This window comes from Pseudophryne corroboree, chromosome 5 (genome assembly GCF_028390025.1).
Source record: "Pseudophryne corroboree isolate aPseCor3 chromosome 5, aPseCor3.hap2, whole genome shotgun sequence".
NCBI classification, from domain to species: domain Eukaryota; kingdom Metazoa; phylum Chordata; class Amphibia; order Anura; family Myobatrachidae; genus Pseudophryne; species Pseudophryne corroboree.
The window spans coordinates 47,329,398-47,340,099 of NC_086448.1; the positions used below are offsets into that span (position 1 = coordinate 47,329,398).

General features: G+C 52.8%; 1 long non-coding RNA gene across 1 annotated transcript; it reads left to right on the forward strand.

Annotated features, from left to right (window-relative positions):
* Window positions 1-1,215: 1,215 nt before the first annotated feature.
* Window positions 1,216-8,306, forward strand: LOC134927160 (uncharacterized). The gene is made up of 2 exons (XR_010177570.1): window positions 1,216-2,966; window positions 6,521-8,306. It is a non-coding gene; the product is annotated as an uncharacterized LOC134927160 (long non-coding RNA).
* The last annotated feature ends 2,396 nt before the right edge of the window (window positions 8,307-10,702 follow it).

A 10,702-nucleotide genomic window follows, 5' to 3' on the forward strand; every position in this document is an offset into this window, starting at 1 on the left:
CTAGGGAGAGGAGCACATCAAGGGTGGAGAGGTAAGTGAAGATTAGGAGGAGGACGCAAACAACAGGTATCACAGTGGTAAGTACTAGAGACGTGCAGCTCTGTTCTCCAGAAATCCGAATCCACCCAAATTTTGTGGATCCGAAACTTAATACAAAACCAAGTCAGGTTCCTCTGGGGAGATCTGATCTGAACCGAGTCCCGGTTCAGATCTTCACGTGATTATGAATTGGGTTTTTAAATCAGAATTTCAGGTTTTGGATTGCAAAAATTACATGATTTCAACAGTTTTTATCGATTCTTATCAGTGATTATCAATTTTTTTAATCTATTTTCAACTGAACCAAAGAGTGAATCCAAACCAAAACACTTGAGGGTGGTTTTGCCAAAATCAAAACATGGGGTTCTGCGCACATCTCTAATTTGAATGTACAAAAAACCCTATGTATCAGAAAAATAATGCATCCCAACAGCGATGACATTAAGATAAGCTGAAGGCTGCATAAGCCTGAGGCAATATAAGCGATCAACTTTTTGTGATTGGTTGTTAAATGACTAAGCAGTTGCTAGGCAGATCAGTTTCCCAGTTGGGTTTTTTCCTATTGGATTAGAGGGTTGTGCATCAGGATGGAGAGGAGGGTCTCAGTTTAGTATATAGGCCCTCATTCCGAGTTGTTCGCTCGCAAGGCGAATGTAGCAGAGTTACACACGCTAAGCCGCCGCCTACTGGGAGTGAATCTTAGCTTCTTAAAATTGCGACCGACGTACGCGCAATATTGCGATTACAAACGAGTTAGCAGTTTCAGAGTAGCTCCAGACTTACTCTGCCTGTGCGATCATTTCAGTGCTTGTCGTTCCTGGTTGACGTCACAAACACACCCAGCGTTCGCCCAGGCACTCCCACCGTTTCCCCGGCCACTCCTGCGTTTTTTCCGGAAACGGTAGCGTTTTCAGCCACACGCCCCTGAAACGCCGTGTATCCGCCCAGTAACACCCATTTCCTGTCAATCACATTACGATCGCCGGAGCGAAGAAAAAGCCGTGAGTAAAAATACTTTCTTCATAGTAAAGTTACTTGGCGCAGTCGCAGTGCGAACATTGCGCATGCGTACTAAGCGGATTTTCACTGCGATGCGATGAAAAATACCGAGCGAACAACTCGGAATGAGGGCCATAAGGGGTGGCCATTTTGCCAGACTTCCTCTTGCCTTCAGTTTTGCCCAGGAAGGATAAGTATCACACTGCTTGTCTTTTCTTTGCTATAGATTTGTGAGTTTTAGTTGCCTTCACTGGGCATTATTTAACAGCCTTATCTCTGTTGCTGTGTGCTTTGATTGTGGTGCAGACTGTCCCCTCACCCTCCTGTCATGCCTCGTCCTCGTCGCTCTGCTCCCCCTCCCAGGCGCCTCGTGGAGGCAGGGAGTGCCCTCCGCTCCCGCTCTCCGAGCGTCGCTCCCCAGAGTGGGCTTTCCCCTGCTGCGGACAGGCGGCGGGGGCGGGCAGTTACAGCCCGCTCCCCTGCCGCACGGAGACGGGCGGCCAGCGGCCGCTCGTCACGTGGTTCCGGGGCGCGCGGCTCGGCCGAGCCGCGCACCCCGGCGCTTGCAGCAGGACGGGCCTCTCCCCGCCCTCCAGCTCCGGTCTCTTCCAGTCCCCCTCCGTCCCCCACCAGCAGCCGCATGTCACAGGGCGCGGGTGCGCGCGACCCGGCTGGGCCGCGTGACCCGGCGCTTCCGGCGGCAAGTTCGTTCACTCACCCTCAGCCTGGCACCGCGGACGGCTCCCTTCCTCCACCCTCGCTCGTGGCTCCCGGCGGCGTCCTGGTGGCACAGGACCGCCGCAGCAGAGCTGCGGGGGGGGAGGTGGGGTTTAATGTGCAGAGTGATATGAGCCCAGGGCAGCGGGTAGCGCCTCCCGCTGTCCCTGGGACAGTTCAGGACAGCACACTGCCAAATTACATCAGGGAGGCCAGCGCACCCCTGATGATTGGTGGCGACGCGGGGCCCCTGGTGTCCGGGACGGGGGACGTGGCGCCGGCTGCCGCCACGCCCGCCCCGGCTGCATCAGCATGGCAGGTTTTCCCCCCGGCATCAGAGCCCTGCTTGGGCGCCCCCTGGGCGTCGGCTGCCCCGCCGCCATGGGCGGCGCCCTCGCTTACAGGGTATCAGTCTCCCCACGCCCTCCACGGTCCTTTGCAATGCGGGTCCACGCAGGCGTCCGTATCGACGGCTTATTTTACGCACGGCGGGGCGCTCGCGGTAACAGCTCAGCAAGGCTACGCGGGGAGCCAGTCCTTCCCCGGGGGGTTTGCGTGGCCTCCGGCCCCAGCATTCCCTTTTGCCGCCAGTATGCCTTCCATGGGTTTCTTGACCACGGCCGACACACAGTTTTCCCCGCGTGGGGCCAGCGCGTGCGCCGGCGGGCAGTCCACGTGGTCGGTCGGGGGACCCCGAGTCGCGGTGCCCATGCCGGCCTTTGCGGGCCTGCAGCCAGGACAGGCACCGGGCGGGGGGTATCAGGTGGCACAAGGTTGGCCCCCTCTCCCGGCGCCCCCTCAGTTCCTTCCGGCTTCATACGGAGGGGCAGGAGCAGGCGTCTGCCTGCCGCATGCGGCTTGGCGGCCATCTTACCCCGCGATTTTTGGCGCAGCAAGCGGGTCGGCCTTTACGCAGTCGATCGGGTACACCTCGGCGGGGGCCCCCTCCCTACAGTTGCCGGGCGGCCATCCGCCGCAGAGCGGAGGGGCGGTCCCTCCGCCGCCGCAATTGCGGGCAAGTGTTAATAATGTTCTGGTTCCCCCTGTGCCTGTGGTCCCCTCTTCTTCTCCCTCACAGGTCCCGCCTAGTTCGGGGGCTACAACCGGCATGAGGCGAAGATCACGGACAAGCGGGACGGCGAACGTGGAGGTACGGCCATCAGCGGAGGCGGGTGCAGCGGACGAAGAGGTTCCGGGTCCTTCGAACTCCGGTGAGCTAGATATTTCTTTACACGTTTCAACATGTAGTTCATCGTCTTCCAGCAGCATATCATCCGGCTCTCCGCGGCGCCCGCGTAAATTAGCTAGGCTCATCGCGCGGCGAATGGCTAAGGAGGCGCATAAGGCGGCCGCTCCTGCGCAGGTGGTCCCTTCGGACCCTCCCCGTTTCGGCGAGATGGTGCATTGCGCCAACACGGCGGTTACAAGGGGAGTTCGCAAGCGCATGCGGGAAAAGATCCGCAAGGGGAAGTATGTGGACGTATTCACCCTTACGGAGGAAATGCGGCAGGGTTTTGAGGCAGCCAAGAAACCGGGCGGTATGGGGGAAAATGCGTTCCGCAATTTCCACCAGTGGCTGCGTGGGTTTTTGGTGTTCATGGTTTGCTACACGGAATCCCGTCCCGCGGAGTATGCCAATTTGGTGAAATATTTGTTTTTAGTACACGATATGTACTTAAAATCCAAAGGGTCTGCGTGGCGGGATTACGACGAGAAGTTTCGTCGCAATCAGGATGGCAACCCCATCCTGCCCGCGGGTTTTAAGGACGTTGAGGTGTGGTTGGAGGTCACGCAGCAGGTCAAACCCACCCCAGACGTCACGGCCAAGAAGCCCGGGGCGTCCGGGGTGGCAGCTTCCCGATTGACGGGGAAAGGGAAGTGTTTCGCCTACAACGACGGTAAATGCGTCAAAGGAACGAGCTGTCGTTTTCGCCACTCATGCAGGGTGTGCGGATCCAATCACCCGGCCAAGGAATGCACCGCGTCAACAGGCAGTAAGCCTGCCTCTTCCACCGAGGCCGGTGGAATTGGCAAGTAAGGCCTTCTCCCCGATTATAGTTTCCGAGTTGCTGCGCTGGCTTGCGTTATATCCCGATCGGACGGCCGCATCGTTTCTCTCGGAGGGTTTTCAGCAGGGTTTTCGCTTGCCGATTCCGGATTCGGTGTATGTGGTTGCACGCCAGAATTTGAGATCGGCTCGTGAATTCCCGCAGGAGATCCGGCGGAAGGTCGACGGGGAGATTGAGCGAGGGCGCATGGCTGGGCCCTACGCCTTTTCCCCGTTGCCCTCCTTGTGCATTTCCCCAATAGGGGTGGTGCCCAAGGAGGCCATAGGCAAGTTTCGTTTGATACAGCACTTGTCTCACCCGCCGGGGGTGTCGGTCAACGACGCTATCCCGGAAGCCCAATGCAGAGTTCGATATCAATCGTTTGACGACACGCTGCGCTTAGTGCGGGATGATGGTCCAGGGAGTCTGTTGGCAAAATTGGACGTGGAGTCAGCCTTTCGCCTACTCCCGCTGCACCCAGATTCCTTGCGGTTTCTGGGTTTCAAAATAGGGGGCGAATTCTACGTCGATCGGTGTCTCCCCATGGGCTGTTCTGTATCCTGCGCCTACTTTGAGTGTTTTAGCACATTTTTGCACTGGTGCGTCCAGACCGCCTCCGGGCAACCGGGGGTGGCTCACTATCTGGATGATTTTCTTTTTGTAGGACCCGGGGACAGTTCGGTCTGTGGGGACATTCTCTCGGTGGCCAGGTCGTTATTCTGCGCTTTAGGGGTACCTGTTGCGCAGGATAAGTGCGAGGGTCCTTGCACTTGTCTTAGCTATTTAGGTATCGAGATCGACACGGTGGGGGGGTGCTGTCGCTTGCCCGAGGATAAGGTGCAGAAGCTATTGGGTTTGATTACAGACTGTTTAGGAAAACGCAGGGTTCGGCTTAAGCAGGTGCAGTCCTTGCTTGGCTCTCTCAATTTTGCGTGTCGGATTATCCCCATGGGTAGGATTTTCTGTCGCAAACTTGAGCGGGCCACAGCGGGGACGGTTCGACAGAATCACTCCGTTTACCTGTCCCGCGAGATCAAGGATGATTTGCGGGTTTGGGTCTCTTTCCTGGTGTCCTTCAACAGGGAAGTGTTGTGGCCCGCTCCTTGTTGTTCCAGTGAGCAGCTGCAGTTGTTCACGGATGCTTCAGGCAGTCGGGGTTTCGGAGCGTTCTTTGCTGGCGCGTGGAGCGCTGCGGCCTGGCCGGCATCTTGGGTAACGCGTGGGTTTACCAAGAACCTGCTGCTGCTGGAATTGTTCCCAATCTTAGTGGCGCTGGAGTTATGGGCCGGACAGTTCGCAAATAGGGACATTTTGTTTCTTTGCGACAACCTAGGGGTAGTGCATGCGATAAATAATCAGCGTTCATCATCGCCGCAGGCCCTGCGATTACTAAGGCATTTAGTGCTAGTTTGTTTACAGCGTAATATTAATTTTAGGGCTCGCCACGTTCCCGGAGTTGACAATGGAATTGCGGATGCATTGTCCCGGTTCCAGTTTGACAAATTCAGGACGTTGGTTCCGGGAGCGGAGGCAGAGGGGTTACAGTGCCCACCTTCTGTCTGGCAGATGGTCGAAGCGGTTTAACGGCGTTGGCCAGGTGTGCACTGGCTCCCTCCACGCTACGTGCGTACGATGCTGCATGGCGGGATTGGTCAGCCTTTCAGAGTAGGTACGGGGTAGCAGGTGAGTCCTCGGCCGACGCCCTGTTGACCTTTGTTTGGGAGCATTACCAAAACGGTAGGTCAAAAGCGGCCATGGCTACTGCCCTTGCGGGCATCGCCTTTCACTCGCGACTCCACGGGACAACGGACCCCACGGGGTCGTTTTGTCCTTTCCAGAGCGCTGAAAGGTTGGGCTAGGTTGCACCCGGCGCCCGCGGATTCACGTAGGCCTATAACGTTGCAGCTGCTAGCGGACTTGCTGCATGTGCTACCTCGGATTGCGTCCTCGGAATTTGAGGTGGCTTTGTTTAGTAGCGCGTATGCCCTGGCCTTTTTCGGGGCGTTTCGGGTGAGCGAGCTAGTGGCGAGCAGCAAGGCGTCCCGGGAATCGGGTCTGCTCTATGAGAATGTGCGCTTGCAGGAGGGCCTGTTGCTCTGTAGGATTGTGCGATCCAAGACAGATCAAACAGGTCGGGGTCGCTGGTTGTCCTTGGAGGCTCAGGAGGGTATGGGCGTTTGCCCGCTGCGGCTGACGCAAGAGTATGTGCGGTTAAGACCTCCGGGGGGCAACCAGTTGCTGGTACACGCGCAGTCGGACCCTCTGACGAAGTTTCAGTTTTCATCGGTGTTTAAGAAATGTTTAACGGCGTTGGGCTTGCAGGAGGCGGACTTCGGTACTCATTCCTTTCGGATTGGGGCGGCTACCCATGCGGCAGCCGCTGGTTCATCACCAGCGGCTATTCGGGAGTTGGGTCGCTGGAAGTCGGCCTCCTATAAGTCCTACGTCCGTATAGATAAGTTATAAGTGCGCCGGTTGCGCTAACCCAAAAACGTGTTTACTCGTCGGTTTTTGAACGCTTACCGTTCAGGAATCGAGGGTGTGAAGCGAATTTTTAAAATTTTTCCTCCGAGGGGGCCTAATTTCAATTGGCTGTTCTACCAAGGTCCACGGGAGGTTTTTTGAGTTTTCTCCTTCACTTGGGTTTAATTGGTTTACGTTGTGTTTCAGTTACAGATTATGTGCATAATCTGACATTAGGATATTTTCTTTTACAGCTGTCATCAATTTTGGAGACCACATATGGATGGTTGGTCATTCATACGTTTTTTGGGCAGAGAAACATCCCATGGCGGCTAGGGCGAATGAGATTTTTGGGTCCAGGCAGTTTAGATGGCTAGGTGTTAGGGGCATGTTATGGGGTGATTTGTTGCGCGTCCTGTTTGCACGGGAGCGCCGCTGGGGTCGCCCCAGTTGTATTATCATCCATCTGGGTGGTAATGATCTGGGCCGAGTGAAAGGCATAGACTTGATTTTGTCTATAAAGGCGGATGTAGTGGCTATACGTTGTCACTGGCCTGGGGTATGCATTGTCTGGTCGGAAATGGTGCCCCGTTTCCATTGGCGTGGTGCGGTGCGTTTCTCGGCGCTGGAGAAAGCACGCAAAAAGGTGAACTCGACGGTGTCTCTGTTTGTCAAGGCCATAGGCGGAGTGGCAATTAAGCATCCTCTGCTGGTGCTGCGGAACAGACAGTTCTATAGAGACGATGGGGTTCACCTTTCTCCGGAAGGAGTGCAGTTTTTTCTGGAAGATATTTTCGGTCTTTTTCGGTAGAGCTAGTTTGTTTCTGGTTGGTTAAGTTTCTGTTTGCGGATGGCGGTGGCGGTTTGGTAAACCTTGGTGGCGGGAAATCGCTGCCAACCAGCTGTCACACAGGCATAAGTTGTCATTGTGGGGCTCCCTCTTTAAATGGACGGCAGGTGTGTCCTTTTCTTGCGGTTGGACATTTAGACGTTCCCCTGCGGGAACCGAACGTTTGCCAGAGAAAGAGGGGTAAGGCCAGCACAATGCGGGTTATGCGGGAAGGAGGCGGGGTATGTGTACTCCCCTCCTTGGTTTGGTGGTTTCCATCTAGGTGACGGGTGCTGGTGGTTTGGCAGCGGTTTTCTGTTTTTGCCATCCTCCAAACTAGAGTTAATTATATATTCAATTTCAATTCTAATTCGGCCTCAATTATTAGTTTAAAGAGTTGGTCAGCGATTAATAAACATCGTCTGACCTTTAACTCCAGCTACTGTGTCCGTGTCTTTATTTCAGTGTGTGGTGTGGTTTTATTTAGTGATAAGCTATCTTAAATACAAGGTTTATGTAATCACAATAAAGTTATGAGCGGCTTAGATAAGCTGAAGGCTGCATAAGCCTGAGGCAATATAAGCGATCAACTTTTTGTGATTGGTTGTTAAATGACTAAGCAGTTGCTAGGCAGATCAGTTTCCCAGTTGGGTTTTTTCCTATTGGATTAGAGGGTTGTGCATCAGGATGGAGAGGAGGGTCTCAGTTTAGTATATAAGGGGTGGCCATTTTGCCAGACTTCCTCTTGCCTTCAGTTTTGCCCGCCCGCCCTCCCAGAATGCGGATAGGTCTTGTTTTGCTGTGGGCTATTGAAAGCCAGATTGGCGGGAAATCGCTGCCAACCAGCTGTCACACAGGCATAAGTGGTCATTGTGGGGCTCCCTCTTTAAATGGACGGCAGGTGTGTCCTTTTCTTGCGGTTGGACATTTAGACGTTCCCCTGCGGGAACCGAACGTTTGCCAGAGAAAGAGGGGTAAGGCCAGCACAATGCGGGTTATGCGGGAAGGAGGCGGGGTATGTGTACTCCCCTCCTTGGTTTGGTGGTTTCCATCTAGGTGACGGGTGCTGGTGGTTTGGCAGCGGTTTTCTGTTTTTGCCATCCTCCAAACTAGAGTTAATTATATATTCAATTTCAATTCTAATTCGGCCTCAATTATTAGTTTAAAGAGTTGGTCAGCGATTAATAAACATCGTCTGACCTTTAACTCCAGCTACTGTGTCCGTGTCTTTATTTCAGTGTGTGGTGTGGTTTTATTTAGTGATAAGCTAGCTTAAATACAAGGTTTATGTAATCACAATAAAGTTATGAGCGGCTTATAAAAGTTTATCTGAGCATTTTGTATTGACACAGTATTAGCCTCTGCCAGGAAGGAAAATGGAAGATACAAAATGTTGTCACAAAAGAAGCTTTTCACATTATCAAACTTCAATCCACTGGTCCTTGTGGATTGAGTAATAAACATGAGTTTGGAGTTTGTGGCAGTTCCACTGACACCGGGGGCCATGTACCACCGGGCATGAGACACAGTTCCACTGGCACCGGTGACCATGTTCCGTTGGCCATGCAACGCAGTTCCACTGACACCAGCAGTAATGTACCATTGGGCATGAGATGCAGTTCCACTGGCACCAGCAGTCATATACCACCGGGCATGAGACACAGTTCCACTGACACCAGCAGTCATGTACCATTGGGCATGAGATGCAGTTCTACTGGCACCGGTGGCCATGTACCATTGGGCATGAGATGCAGTTCTACTGGACTGATGGCCATGTACCATTGGGCATGAGAAGCAGTTCCACTAGCATCGGTGGCCATGTACCATTGGGAATGAGATGCAGTTCTACTGGCACCGGTGGCCATGTACCGTCGGGCATGAGAAGCAGTTCCACTGGCACCGGTGGAACATGTATTATCAGACATTAGACGCAGTTCCACTTGCACTGGTGGAAATGTGCCATCGGGCATTCTAAGCAGTGTTGCGCTAATGTCAGATAGTGCACTCAATGTCCTCTCAATGGTGTGACTCTTAGCAGAGGATTAGAGCCACAGTCATTAGGCGACTCAGTTGATAGCCCATCAGCTGGAACATTAGCATAATTTCACAGCAGCGGCTGCAACATAAGTTGTAGCCTCCACCAATTTAGCTTCCATCTCTGAATCAGGCCCAATGTGTGTTATAAGCTGCCCAGTACTGCACTGAAATCTTTAAAGTATGCCTTTTGTTCCTTATTTCTATATGAAGTTGGTAGACTTCTTTTGTTCACGTTTGATTAATCATCACAGGACATAGATGGGAGGGAGCTGTATCAAGCTATTAGAGATAAAGTGGAGAAGTTGTCCAAAGCATCCAATCATCTTCTAACTGTCATTTCAAATGCTGTACTAGATAAATGACAGTAGCTGATTGGTTGTTTGCTAATTCTCCACCTTATCTCTCTGCAAGGCTTTGATACATCTCCATCAGATAAGGATAGAATACAGCTAGCTGGCGAGATCACGGTGGCAATTGTCATATTCTCGCTACTGTACGTCTAGATGCCTCAGCTTACATTTGGTATTAGAGAGTTGGCACTGTGACTGAATTTGGGATTTTACCGTGAATGCAATAAAATTGAATATAAATGTACAGTTCTTGCAATTATTTTAACGCATTTAAGTTTAATGGAAAGATTTAATTTCAGTTAAAAAGAATGTGGTCTCTCTAAGGGCCTAATTCAGACCTAAATTTAGCACATCTACGATCAGGCACACAGACATACATGGGGACACCCAGCACAGGGATAGTCCGCCCCGCATGTCAGGCCCGACCTCCACCCCGCACAAGTACAAAAGCATCGCACAGTGGCGATGCTTTTGTACTGGAAGGGTAGCTCCCTACCAGCGCAGCTCCTGTGCGCTGGCAGGGAGCTACTCATCGCTGTGAGGGTCTCAACGGCTGCGTGTGATGTCACGCAGCCGCCATGGCCCACCCCACACACGGCCCGGGCACGCCTGCGTTAACCGGACCACGCCCCCTAAACCACGGCCAAATGCTGCCGGCCCGCCCCCTCCCGCCCAGCGACCGGCTCTGCGTGTCAATCAGGCAGAGGCGATCGCAGGGCTAAGACGGCTGTCGGCTGTCTGGCATGCGTCGGCGCACTGCGGTTTTCGCACAGCACCGATCAGGTCTGAATTAGGCCCTAAGAACAGGAGATAAATTGGAAAATCAGAGGTCAATCCTTAAGGGAACTCAGCGGAACAGCGGCTAAGTCAGATCAGCTGGATGCATGTTTATTGCAGTATCCATAGATAAATACTGTTTTTAGAGGACTAGAAAAATGTTACTTATAATAATCATGGAAAGTGATATAGAAATAAAACAGGTTCTCCGCCTTAGACTGCGACTCTGCACTTATATGTATTTTCCTGGGACACACCGTCATTTACAATGTCCATGAGAACACGTATTTTGCAATTAAAGCAATACTGTACATTGTATAAAGATTTTGGGAGCTATGAACTGTTTTACCATAGATTTCTAGTTTTAAAGGTTTAGAAGCAGGAATTTGTTACAGGATGCATTCAAAAGGTCAACAATAACAATGTCAACATTCATGTCGACG